The sequence below is a fragment of the Rhinolophus ferrumequinum genome, chromosome 8 (assembly GCF_004115265.2).
Source record: "Rhinolophus ferrumequinum isolate MPI-CBG mRhiFer1 chromosome 8, mRhiFer1_v1.p, whole genome shotgun sequence".
In the NCBI taxonomy this organism is placed as follows: domain Eukaryota; kingdom Metazoa; phylum Chordata; class Mammalia; order Chiroptera; family Rhinolophidae; genus Rhinolophus; species Rhinolophus ferrumequinum.
The window spans coordinates 57,907,506-57,921,621 of record NC_046291.1 but is presented as its reverse complement, the minus strand read 5'-3'; the positions used below and the strand labels follow the sequence as shown (position 1 = coordinate 57,921,621).

Sequence of the window (14,116 nt, the reverse complement as noted above, 5' to 3'; positions counted from 1 at the left end):
TGTATACATGATTTCTTCAAGAAATGGTAATATCAAAAATCCTTTCATCTGAAAATTCTATCCAAATAAGAGTTTAAAAAATGACAAAACTTGAAGTGTAGTGTTCAGTGAAATATGACAAATCACTTGGTTACATCTCCCCCAAATAAGGCCTTTTGAAGCAAAGATGAAAATGTCTTTTCTAGGATATGAATTCAGTACCCAGAGAGTCTGTCTTTCCTTCAGCCTTTGAGCACATCATTGGCACCAAAATAGAGCAAGGGCCTGTGTGCGTTGCCCTGATTTAAGTGTCAGCCATGCCAGTTACAGCAGCAGAAATACAAAGTGGAAGATCTCTGCCTGTAAAGGCAGGAGGGATGCTATTCAGTACTCAATTCTTTTGAGGCTAAAGGAGAGTCAGAATGCTGCATTTAAGAAAAAAATACATGATGCAAACCTTTTTTCCAGACAGGGATTGCAGCAACCAAACTACTAACGAGAGCCAAGACCGGCATAGCCTATCTGTCTTGGCCCTTCCCAAGATAGAGGATCTAGCAAGTAAGACCCTAGCTAGAGAGGACAGCAGTCATGGTGGAGAAACATAAGAACTGCTAAAGGGAGAAGATGCTAGGAAGGACAGAACTGGAATTTGTGGTGTTCCAACAATATACCAGGCATACCGCTTAAACTGTCTCCTCAAGGACATGGATAATTCAGGATTCTGATAAAATTGCCAGTGCAAAATTGGGCATTGGATCCACTTATTCTTTTAAGTGCCCCACCTTTTAAAAAAATTAATAGACTTTTTAGAGCAGTTCTAGGTTTACAAAAAACATAAATTGGAAAGTACAAAGAGTTCCCATATCAAGTTCCCTTTTTTTGTCTTAAATATTTAGTCTTCACATTTTTTATTCAGGAAGAAATTAAGAGAATAAATAAACAATATTTTGTCATGCATGAAATTGCTCAAATTTAGCTTTCCTGAGGGATATGGATTGTTGGAAAAAACATGTATTATTTTGTGACTAATTTGGTCTCATAGACTGTTGTCTGACACCTGGCACCACTGTGGTGCATTTAATGGATATTTAAAAGAAATGTGTCTTACAATGACTTAGGATAATTTTAAGACACCAAGTAAAAACCATGTCTAACAATTGTATAAGAGAGAGCTTGTTATAGTGATTTTGGTGGTGTATCTTAACTCTTTTGTGTTAATTTGCATAGAGATCTGCATCATGATTTGGATGGGCTCTGACAACTTGTTATTTATTCCTTAGCATTATCCTTTCACTTTTCAAAATGCTTTTGAATAACAAGTTGGAATACTTTCCCCCAAAGACTCAAGTTAGTTCACACAGTTGTCACCATGTTGGTAGAGGGAAAAATGGTTATATCAACATAAATTTTTTAGTCTCTATACTGATTGAATAATTTAAGGTGACCCTTCTTTCAAAAAACATTCCTTCTCTGTCAAAAGAATGTGAAAAAACATCCTTATTAATATTTTACTGGTTGGTTATTCATATTTTAATTTCAGACCACTTAAGTGATTTGGGTATAAAGGTAGGATGTAATTTTTTAAAAGCAAATGATGATCCCCAGTGTGAGAACCCAGGCGCTGTTTCACAGACATCCATCATAAATCTAGTCTCAAACATAATATTGTATTCCTTCTGTTTGCTATACATGCTCCAGCCTCCTGCTTCCAAATATCGTATCCTCATCCTGAGATTTAACAGATCTTTCCTACACGGTGATAATATTACTGACCAGGTGGAATGGTAGAGGTCATGAAGAAAGCATACTAGCTGAGTTAGTAGTAATATTAAAGCACGTTTCTATAGAGAAAAGACTTTACAGTATAATCTGCTCTGAAGGACATAGAGGGTTATTTTATTAAGTGCTGCCACAGTATCATCCCCAGTTGGAAAAGGACTGTGGGAAACCAACATGGAAAAACAACTGAGGTGTTAACGCAGCATTTGTCTCCATAAAGAAATGAAAAAGCTGACTCGCCTTAGTAATGGAATTCCTTTTAAAAAATGCAATTCATTATTAATTCCACTTAGCTATTAGATTAATTCATTTCTTTTTCAGAAATACCACTTTCTTAAAATGCATTGTAAATGCATTTTGGCTTTAAAAAAGTTGTTGCCTTTCCTCTAAATGTGCCACAACTGTAGTTTCAAGAATTAGAAATCAGTGTTTTGTTTCCAGCTGGATGACCTGGATATTCAAAGAGTACCTTTCAATAGACTCTTATTTGATTATTTAAGACACTTTTCAAAGGAACAATTTATAAGGAACAGAATAAAAAAAGGGCCAATCTCTAATTGTACAAACTGAAGTTCACGGATGCTTATTTCTGAGTAGGCACAAATGTTTATATTGTTCATTTGCAAAATATACCATAACCAGCAGCTGGGTCAACTTTCATAGAGGCAAAGGTAGGAAATTAACAACTTGAAATATAAAACTGCTTAAACATATAGAATAAATACGAGCTTATTCAACCAAGAGAGAAATGGATAGGGATGTATTTTTTTGTCATTTTCTTAAGTATTTGCATAGTCTCTTTACTTAGCGTATACCCACTCATTAGCATTTAGAAATTATTCTGAAAGTCATTTCTCAGCTAATTTTTACTTCTTTGGTTAAGCTTTCATTAACTCCTGTGGGGACGGAGTCCCAGAGGGCAGTTTCCAGGCTCTCGGCCTCACGTGGAAAGACGCTGGCTCGGTTATTAGATGGCCATCAGCTGTAATTAGATGGCCATCCACTGTGGCTGGGTAGCTATCAGTCGTTACTGGTTAGCCATTAGCCACTAATATAACTGCCATGGCTATGCTAGTTGGGTTGGTTGGTTGGCAGAAAAGCGGAGGGCAGGTTGCGGCTCTAGCTTCCTGTGTCTCCAACTCAGCCGCCAGCGAAAATATAGTGGTATGACACCCCTATCAGTTGACTCCCTCTCAGTTGGTATTCATTTTTGACCTCACCATATCCTGCGTTCTTGTGCAGGGAGCGGGACCAGAGGAGTCCCTGCATGATAGCTTCTCTTATTTTTCTCTGCCTTCCTCTATAGTCAATTGGTTCCCAAACCTGGCTGCATATTTGAACCATCCGTACTTGCAGAGCTTTTAAACAAACATTGATACCCAGGTCAGGCCCAGAGAATCTAATTCAATTGGTGTAAGGTGGAGCCTAGAACTGCCCTTTTTTGAGCTTTCCAGGTGATTGCAGTCTGTGGCCATGTCTGTGGGCCACTCTGAATATGTTCATCGTGTGTTGTCTTTTTCTGTTTTCTTTCAGAATGTTTGCATGCCTATTTCCTTGCAACTGTTTTTTTTCTCTCCTGTTATCTTTATTAGTGAGGGTTCAAAAATCTGTTTGGGTTTTTTTTTATTTCTCATTTTGCTTTCTCTTTCTGATTTTCCATTTGCTGTCCAAGAAGTTCTCATTCCAGAAATGTGTATTTGGTTTGTATTATCTAATACTAACAAGTTTTTATGTCAATGAAAGAGAATGTAATCAGATTGTGAATTATACTTCCGTCTGTTCTTCCAATGCTAATATAATAATACTTAAAATTTTGGTATAAATATATAAATATTGATAATAAAGCCCAACACAGTTGTTGAAAACTAATACTAAGAATAGATTTACTTGAATTGTAATCATTATTTACTATGCTTAAAGATGTTTTAGAACTTTCAGACCATATAGGACTCAGGGATGTGTAAATATCCTAATAATAATAGTTTTACCATTTCACAGCTAAGGAGCTATGCTTGCTCTAAATTTTAAGCTTTAAAAACAAATTTCAATAGGTTCAGAACAGGGCAGAAGTGGGAATACTGCATACTGCACTAACTAGCATCAGTAACAAGATGTCCACAGCAAGGGAAGCATTCAAGTCAACAAAAAAGAGGCGGGAAAGAACTATGATGCTGAAGTTCAGTGAGGTAAATATCAGTGGGGAAAAGAGAAATGTGGGTGGTAATGCATTGCATATTCAAGGATTTGAAATGAAAGAGATGGACAAATGGTGGGCAGTTGGGTGACCCTGAAATAGTAGAAAATAAACTGTGATTGCCTGTATGGCTGTGCCTCTAAAAATAGACAAGCCATTTCCTCTCCATGAGGTTTATTTTCCGTAACTGGTAAAAACACTGGTTGGGTTGGCAAAGGAAAAAAATCTGGCAAAAAAATCTCTTGGCCATATCTTGCCTGCAGGTATGTATTGTTGGATCTATCCTGTATTGTAAATAATGTGAAAGAGATGACATTTAACAGAAGGGAGATTTCTAATAAAAATCTGTATTTTCAGCTTCTTTGGAGAAATCGTTTGATTCAACATTCTCCTAGCCCTAAGAAAGAGCTTCCCCTCTTTAGAAAGGGTATGGGCTTTGAGTTCCTTAGTACTAACCTGATTAGCTTCACTTATTTTTCTTACCTGCTTTGCCATGTAGGAATTTGGGGTTGTTTTCTTGAGAATTTATTTTTAAGATCATTTCCAATCATGGTACAAGTTCCATGAAAAGAAAATGCCCAGAATACTTTGTTTAGGTTGAACAAAAATAACTTATAATGAGAAAAAAAAATGTCACAAGCAAAAACACCAAGGAGACAGAGAAACTAACAAACAGGTGACAGGTTCTCAAATATAGGCCTAAGCCCATAAAATGGGTCCCATTAACCGTATGCAAGAATAGTTTGGGTTCTAATGCAGAAGCACAGTGTCACTTAGCAGTGACATTGTCACTGGGATTTAGTGAATTATTTCAGTGCGAGCTTTTGGGAAAGGAAAATGACAAAATGTTCTGTACAACCCAAGGAAGAATAAAGTATATTCTGAATATTAAGAGATTAAATTCCCCAAAATGAGCTTCTTGGCAGAAAACGTCCAAAGTTATTTAAAGAGTGACTTCCCATCTTTGAATTCACCCATTGAATAAAACAATATTAAACCAGTGTTTAATAATTCAACAATCATCATTTCTTTCACTTTGCTCTGGCACGGAGCTTAATCACATGAAGGGCTCCCTATATGCAGTCTCCAAAGTGATGAAAACCTAATTCAATTGTTACAGAAATAACTCCAGACTTCTAAAAGTTTTCTCTGAACGAAAACAATCCTTGAGATTTCCCTTATACAACCACCACCAGCATATGTTTATATGCACTATATTTGGGCATAATACATATATTTAATATTATAAACCTGCTTAGAAGTTACTTGTAATTATACTCTATTCATACATCTTGGGCAGAAACTTCTTTAAAATACTTTCCATAAGGTCTTTTATTACTAGACAAAAGAGGTAGACTATTTAAAAAGTCAATACATAAGTACTTGACACATTAAAACTTGTAGGATCCAGTTGAGTAGGAAGTTATATAAATTTTAAAGAATTCTTCTCTTGTGACAAATTGTATGTCTGGATGAAGATTCAAATCTCAGATACCCAAAGAGCTGGTGCCTGTCAGGCAGTTCAGAGGACAAAGTATGTCTTTGCTTAGCAAGAGAGCAAGATTTTATTACTGTTTTACCAAGTAAACTAAAATTAACACTATTCTACTCTGAAATATATATCTGCACTTGATATATCCCATTAAAATTTATCCAAAGAATATGTTAACTTCATCCCAGGGTGAAAAATATCATCAGGTAAAGCTGAACTGAAAAAGTAGCTTCCCGATCAAAAATAAACTTGTAACGTATAAGCCAAAGCAACAATACAATTGGCTTTTATCCTTCCCAAATTTTACAACTACCTCAAAGAACAATCAAGAAGTAGTATTTTAGATACCGGATTCTATATTGAATCGCCATTAAAATTGTTTGTTGGGTGAAATTCAAGTGGAAGCAAAAATAATTTATAGTTGAAATTAATTGAAATTTAAAACTAGATCCAAAAATTACAGAAGTATACTGTTCATATCTTAAATTATATTTCAGGGGTAGGTGGTAATTCATCCTCATAGTTTGGAAAAACTGGTGAAACAACTGTCAATGTTAAGATGGAGCGAATAATATTTTTAGATGACAAATGAAACATTAATTCCCAATGTTCGGTTAGTTCACAATGTTTCTATACATGAATGATAATGAGAAAAAGGTAATTTGCACAGCTACCCATGCAAAAAAAAAATCACTATCTAGTCACATGTTCATTCTTCGGTGGGAAAAAAAGCATTTGTCTTTATATACTTATACTTATGGGTGCTTTCAGTTAACTTCAGCTCGAAATAAGGAATCACAAGAGCTGAGAGTGACCTAGTGTCGGGAGAATCAACTAGCAACAAACTCCAAGCACAGCGTTGTCTCATTGAGAAACCAGCCTCCCAAACTCTTGGCCATCTCAGATCTGTCTAATCATGAGCCCATTAAGTCATCTTGGCTGCCATGAAGATGAAAATGACAGCACAGTTACTTGAATCAGTTTAAAGAGGCCCAGTGTGGTTGAAGGGAAAAATTAGGAGGCTTGGGGTGCTGTAAGAATATCCCAACTTTTAATTCCCAAAGATCCCAGTAGCACACAACTGTCAAGCGCACAGAGTTGCTCATAAAGAAAAACCTATGGAGGGAATCAGGGGCTTTGCAGTATGTTAACAATTTCATCAGGCACAATCAGTCTTTCCACCTTCTACATCCAGACATATCATTCGTCACAGAAGATTACTTTAAAATTTATATAACTACGTACTCAACTAGATACCACAAGTTTTTACTCTACCATGAATAGGACGTAAGCTGTAGAGAATTTGTGAGTTGATCACGTAGCCAACACATGCAGTCATTTCTGGAATTTAGGCTCTGTAATTTGATGATCACAGTAGAAATTATTTGGCATTTAAATGTGGTTTTTGATTTAAAAAAAAAACAACTAGATTTTCTTTGTGAATTTTCACAGAAGCCTTTTTCCTAATACGCATTTCTTTTTAAGGCATAAGTGAAGTAAATCCCCTTGCCCTATTTTGTTAAAAAGAAAAAAAAAGTCTTTGAAGTGGAGTCCACAATAATATATCATTGGCAAAAGAACAGTCTTCTAGAAGGTATGAGAATTCTATAAACTCTTCAGGAAATGTCTGGGATGTTAGCACCAGTTGATATTATTACAGGGAACACATTTTGTTGTTATTGTTGTTTCAGCAAGGGCACTCTTCCAAGATGAGAATTATTCACTTTTCAACTGCAGAATTCCTTGGCAGTTTCATTCTAACCTTCCTGTTGTGGTGGAAGATATTATATCATCATCACCAATAATAACAAGAATACCTGTTCCATTTGGTGGGGGTTGGATGGCGGCAGGGGTTACTTACTTAATTATATTTCAGGATGTATAACAAGCACTGAGCAGACATTATTTTATTTATACAATCCTCCAAAATAGACATTGTCCTTCCTGTTTTATCAATGATGTAATAAAGGCTCAGAAAGTTTTAATACTTTGTCAAGTAATAGTGGAGCTATGGTCCAATCTGCCAGCCCTTGCTCTTAACCACTTTTCCATATCGCTTCCTAGTTTTTAGCACTAAAAAAGGAACTGGCCAAGGACTTTTAAAGCATCTCTATCCCTCTATTTTTCTTTCCCCAGGTTTAGTGTACCATTAATTGTGATGTATAACTCAGTAGGAGTCAGATATTTTCCAAATTACAGTTACACTGAGAAATCAATTGGTGAAAAGACAAATAAATTAGTCACAGAATTTTAAAAATGAAAAGTGTCCTTATATGTCTTTGATTTGAATTCCCATCTTTTACAGGCAAAGAAAGGGCACTTCAGTGATACTTGGTGTCTTTTCTGAGGTGACAAAGCTCATTAGTGGTTGAACTTGTACCAGAAACTAAGACTTCCAGCTCAGTGCTTAGCCTTTCTATCCCTACTACACCAATAAATTACAGGATTATTCTTGACCTTATGAATGAAGTCACTATTAGGTTGTTCTAAAGAATAAGATATCCAAACTTATTTGATATAACACTTAATTGAAACAAGTTTGATTTCTAAAAATTTTCAAAGAGCAAATTTTGTGAATAACTTTGTGTACACTTGTCCTTCACATTGTGACTGCATATATAGACAAATAACTAAGAGATGATTGCAACTATAGCAAAAAAAAAAAAAATTGCTAACATTCAGGGCCAAAATGTAAGCATCCATTCATAAATGTACAACAGTTCAATCAAAGCCAGCTCTTGTGTACACAGAACAAAGTTACTCACATTCGGTCACCTGTAGAGAAGCACGATGTGTACAATATACACAGTCAATTAACATCCATTTCTGGGAACCCTTTTCAAAGAAACAATTTTCTTTATATCCTATGGTAGGAGTTCTTCTAAAATATATAAGACCCAGGGCTTTTCTCTGAGACATCCACTGTTTGGAATGTTTTTAGGAGGAGTATTATTGCTACTCAATGTAAAATATTAAGTGAGAAATCAGTATTTTTACCATATCATTAAAAATTACAATTGCTTTTAAAGCAAAGGCCTCAAGTTCTATTTTTAGGCCCTTTTGACCAGTGCTGACTGGAAACCCATGTTGAAATCAGAGGTCTTTATTTCTCATAAGGCACATACTACTTGAGGTGATGGTGATTAAATTTTTTCATGCAAATCCCTACAATCACTTATGCCTTTATCTTTGTCCTCATATGCTACATTACACCACCTGTTGTATTTAAAAAAAAAAATACCTCTATGATATTTAAAACTATTCTTTCTTTTTTCTGCCAACAGTTTTATTCTAAACATGTTATAGCTAATTGAATGAAACATTTGTGGTTATGCTACAAAATATTTTAAAGAAAACTATAGAAAATATAGATTACAGATAAAGTAAATAATTGTTTTTTGGCTCAAGTGGCTCTCTCTTGTAATTAATAATAATAGTAATAATAATGACAACCAGTTATTAAATCCTTAGTAATAATAACAACCAGTTATTAAAAATCTAGTTCAGCATTACTAAATCACAGAAAAAAATAAACAGAAATGTATCAAGCTTATGAGACAATTCATAAAGAAGATATAATACCCTTTAAGTCAATATTAAACGGTAAATATTTAATGTAGAAATGAACATATTAAAATATAAGAGCAATAACTCATTAGGGAACATATAGGGATCATGTTATTATTAGAAAGCGAAATCTCCTTTTAATGGCTAGCATTGGTGATCTTCTTCCCTCAGTGAGAATAGATCATCTTTGGAAAAAATAATGTGTTTCAAACAACCAAACACCTCTATATTGTTACCATTGCCTATAATCAAGGCCTCGCCAAAGCCAGTAAATAAAAGACTAAAGCACAAGGATGATAGTTCCAATTTCACTATACATTTATGCTTAAAAAATACTGGACACACTGAACATTTACATAGAGATGTACAGCCACCATATCCATTAGGTTAGCTTTGCTAGCTTTCATATTTCCTCTAAATACTATGAATCATAAACATCTGCATGATTCTAAAATACAAGATCAGTAATGCCTAGTCTGTACCATAAGTCACCATTTCAAGACAGGCTCTATTTCTATTGAGAGAAAAGGAATAGTAAGCAGTTTACACATCAAATGATGCCTTTGGTTCCTGTAATTTACATTAAAACAACATTAGGTTAAAAATAGCAACATGAAGATGATTTAAAAAAAATAAAAACTAGATTCTATGGTGCAAATAATTAAATGTTGTGCTAGCTTACCTGATAAAACAGAGCTTTAGGGATCACAGCATAACAAAGCCCAGCATCCAAGATGGTTAGAGTGTAACGTGCCTTCCTTTGCAGTTGTTCACATTTGTGGCCACAGAGTTTTACAGATGAATAATAATGTTTTTCCTTTGCTTCCTCTGTGGACAAGAAAACAAAGAGATCTTTCCAGAATCCTCTCGGCTATGCCTCCGCTTCCTGTTCTGAGATTCACTCTATGGTACCCAACATATATCAGAAAACAGCTTTGAGGGAAAAAAAAAAAAAAAAAAAAGCTGACAACCCAACGTGGTACCGCCATCTATTGGCAGACACACAAAATTGAACAAAAGGAAAAACATCCCCATTATTCTCTGTCATAAAGTAGAACATAACCTGTCGACTGCAGATGAGCGCGTACAAAGAGACTCTTTTACATGTTCAATTATTTGCAACTCACTAATATATTTTTTTAAACTTTATAAATTTAAACAGTTGATTCACCTATAAACTTCTGCAAACACACACACACACACACACACACACACACACACACACACACACCCACACCAGATTTATGTTTGAAAATTAGGTTTTCAAATTACCTTACACCTTACATGCAGTTTTGCAATATCACTCTTGAGGCCTGCTCTGGTCTCCTGAAAACTTTCTCTTGTCATGGAATGAATTCTTTTCCAAGTCAATATTCTGACTCCTTAAAGAACACACTCACTGATAATTTTTTTGTGTTGCTTTTTGGTAAAACATCTTCAAGAAATGATATCTGAATATGGAAAACAACTATGTTATTAGATTATTATTAATTACATACATTCATATTAATGGAGTGCTTTCAAATATGTCAGGCACTATATTAGCTTTGAACAGATAAAGATAAAAACACACAGTGCCTGTTATCAAGGAGCTGTATGATGAAGAGAGACAAATAGAACCGATATCACATTTTGAAGCCATGTGCTCAAGGAGCATTATTTACTTAGTTTTTAGTTTCAGACCCCATTTTGTCTAATGGCAGAAAAATAAGTCTAGTCAGTTCCAGGTAAATTGAGTCACTTGAGGCTTTTCCCAGTAATTTCAGGTTTACACTAAACCAGTGCATGATTTTCCTCCTCCAACCCCTCACGTGGACAGATCTAAGTCCAGGAACACTTACATATCTGGAAAAGAGTGGAGCGTGGCCCTCAGCCTCCTGCTTTTGTGGAGGAGGGCATCCATTGAGGTGTACAATCCTATATGATGCTGAGCATCACGATCCCTCCGCACAAACATCTACCGATGTGCCCACATTCCCGTTTGGCCCCAGACACACCCATCCATTAAGTTCTGAAGAGGGCAGCATGCCCTCTTCATGACTACTCCTTAGGTTGGGTTTTATCAGCTTTTCCTTTCAGATAATTTTTTTCTTGTTCTTGGGGGAGGCAGGAAGAAGAACAAGTAGCAGTAGGGTTACTCTGTGCTGTTATTGGCTGACATAAGTCCTAAGTCCCAAGCACCCCACACTGCTCTCTGGGTTCTACAGTTTATATCCTATAGGGTGCTCTGTGGGCTTCAGACAAGTGCGGCACTATTTCTGCTACATGAGACTATCCCAACCTCTCATCTTCTACCTTTTGAGCTAATCCTGGGCGAGCAAACTATGTAGAGGGTCCTTATCAGAGACCCCAGTTGGGCTGGGCTCCGTTGCTTCCTCACAAACTTCCTTTCTAACTCCAAAATAATTTTACTTGGATCTTTTCCTTCTGTGTCAGTAGTAAATTGGATCCACAAATTTTTCTCTCAGATCTTTCTGTTTTATACCTAATTTATTGGTTTATTGGGCTGCTGTAACAAAGTACCACACTGGGTGGCTCAGACAACAGAAATTAGTTTCACAGCTCTGGAGGTTAGAAGTACTAAATCAAGGCATCAGGCACGGCCAGACGCCTTCTGAAATCAAGAGGGGAAGGAGCCTTCCTCGTCTCCTTCAGCTTCTGGCAGCCCAGACATCCCTTGGCTTGTGGCCGTGTAAACTCCAGTCTCTGTCTCCATCTCTCCATGGTGTCTTCTCTACAGATTTTCACATCGTCTTCCCTCCGTGCATGCTTGTCATTGTTTTCAAATTTCTCCTTTTCATAAGGACACCAGTCATTTTGGATTAGGGTCCACACTGATGGCTTATTTTTATCGTGATTTCCTGTGTAAAGTCCTCATCTCCAAATACGGGCTTATTCTAAAATATTTGGGATTAAGACTTTAATATACCTTTTTGTGGCGGGGGGCGCAAGGACACAATTCAACTTGTAACAGTTACACTGAAGCTTTTACAGTTTTAAAACACAAGAATCTGACGACTCTTTGATCTGTTTTCCATAACAATTCCACTCAGGAAATAATAGCCTTGTATCTGGCCAGAATTTAGGGGAGTGACTGGGGGAAGAGCCTCAGGTAATATGGAAAAAATTTCAATAATAGTAACAACAATAACAAAAATCAACATTTATTCAGTGCTGTGTGCCAGACACTGTTCTAAGTATTTTGCATATATTCATTTAGCCCTCACCCATAGGAGGTATTATGATACACATTTGACAGATGAAACAAATATGGAGGGAAGTAACAACACATTAGTTAGTACTTCACATATCATCTCACCACACAAGCAATTATAATTGAGTAAGATAACTGCTATGATACCAACATGTACCAGATGTTGGAGGAGCATAAAGGAAATGAGCTTCCACTAATTTAGAGCACTGCTACTCACACTTTTAGTAAAAATTCATGACATTTTACCTTTTCATTGTATGAGTTTTCTGTCATGAGATATTTCTATTTTCTAAGAACTTTTATCTTTCTTCTGTAGTCACAGCCCTTAACTCTGCCTGTCCCTTGCTAGCACTCCATACTAATTTCTCCACTAGTAACAATACTTAGAAGTGTATTCAATTTAACGCCCACCTTTGGGTATCCATATACTCAAAAGAGTTTTCTGGGAAACTGTTTTTTTAGGTGATTTTACTTCGTGTGTGTGTGTGTGTGTGTGTGTGTGTGTGTGTGTGTTAAAGTATAAACTCTATTCTGAGGACAAAAAGTGGGAATTGTCATGGGATAAAATTAAAATTTGGGGGGAAAACAATGCAGTTCTATAACAAATTCAATAGATAGTATTATAAGTAATTTAACAGAAATATATAATTATAAGTATCAATATAAATTTATAACATAAATAAATATAAATTATACCAAATTTACCAGGTAGAATTCATATATTATTACGGAATTCTAGTCTCATCTAATTCACATATTCATTGCTAACATTTTTATTTGCTCCACTAGATCTGTCAGTAACAATTATTATTGCAAATATTTAACTTAATTTAGCATTTCTCTTTTAAATTTTCCTAGATATCTCCCTGTCATTGACTTCCCCTCACTTAAATTTAAAACAGTGGTTCCCTAGGCCTTGTCCAAACACAAAAATAGTATAAATTTAAATCTGAAAAATCAAGAGAATATATAGAGCTAAGGCAAATATGTAAATACTGTAGCTAATATCCTAGAGAAGTAAGAGTGTATTATTACTTGTGTGAAGTGAGAATGGGATACTTTTGGATAATAATAAAGTATAATAACGAGTTCTCATAAGTTATATGTATCATAGATAAAGCAGGGGAGAAATCAGTAGACAGTTTAAAAGAATAAAATTAAAGACGTCTTTCAAAAAGTTGAAAAAAAAAACACAAGGATATGAAATCGTGCTTTAAAAAAAGAACATCAATCCCAAAGTAAAATACCAAGTAGACATATTACCAGAAAAATTTCCAGAAATGAATAGGCTCACCAAGAGTTCACTTAATGAAAAAGAACATACGCTAAGATGCATTATAAAATGTATGTGTGGTATACTGAGATTAAGAAAAAAGACACATCAAGGATTCCACAGTTGTCACTTCTCAGGAAAGGAACAAAATGAAGAGTGATATGTATGGAAATTTCAGGATTTGCTCTGTATATTTCTATTGTGTTTGAACTGTGTGTAATTTTATATGTGTGTATTATTAGTGTAATTAAAATATAATTATGATTTTAAAATATATTAACTATGTACCTCCACATGATTTATGCTTATTTATCCCTCGTTGTTCCCTTTTTCAGTCTAGAATAGATCCATTCTGCTATCTGAAGAGACCCTGGAATCTGTCTTCTTCTAGAAGGCCTCATTCTCGCTGATCCTTAGCTTCTATGCTTCTGTCTGTAGTCACCTCAATAGCAAAATCCCCGACCGTTGAGCTTGCATTCATTTTTATTAATTATTACGAATTTAAGTAAACAAATTAATTTACGTTACGTTTTCTGTACATTCACTCCTCTACAGTCCATTTTAGATCATGATCTCCAGCTGGTAAATACTGATACTAACTCACTTTGGTCCAGTGCT

The 14,116-nt window shown here is 35.4% G+C and overlaps 1 protein-coding gene across 7 annotated transcripts in view; it reads right to left on the bottom strand.

Moving 5' to 3' along the window:
* The window catches only part of SCN3A (sodium voltage-gated channel alpha subunit 3), a 104,078-nt gene extending 94,171 nt beyond the window's left edge, over positions 1 to 9,907 (bottom strand). For all 7 annotated transcript variants that reach the window (XM_033112585.1, XM_033112588.1, XM_033112582.1 and 4 more), the window contains exon 1: positions 9,694 to 9,907. The gene's annotated coding sequence lies outside the window, so the exon portion shown is untranslated. The remainder of the gene's footprint in view (positions 1 to 9,693) is intronic.
* Between the last annotated feature and the right edge of the window lie 4,209 nt (positions 9,908 to 14,116).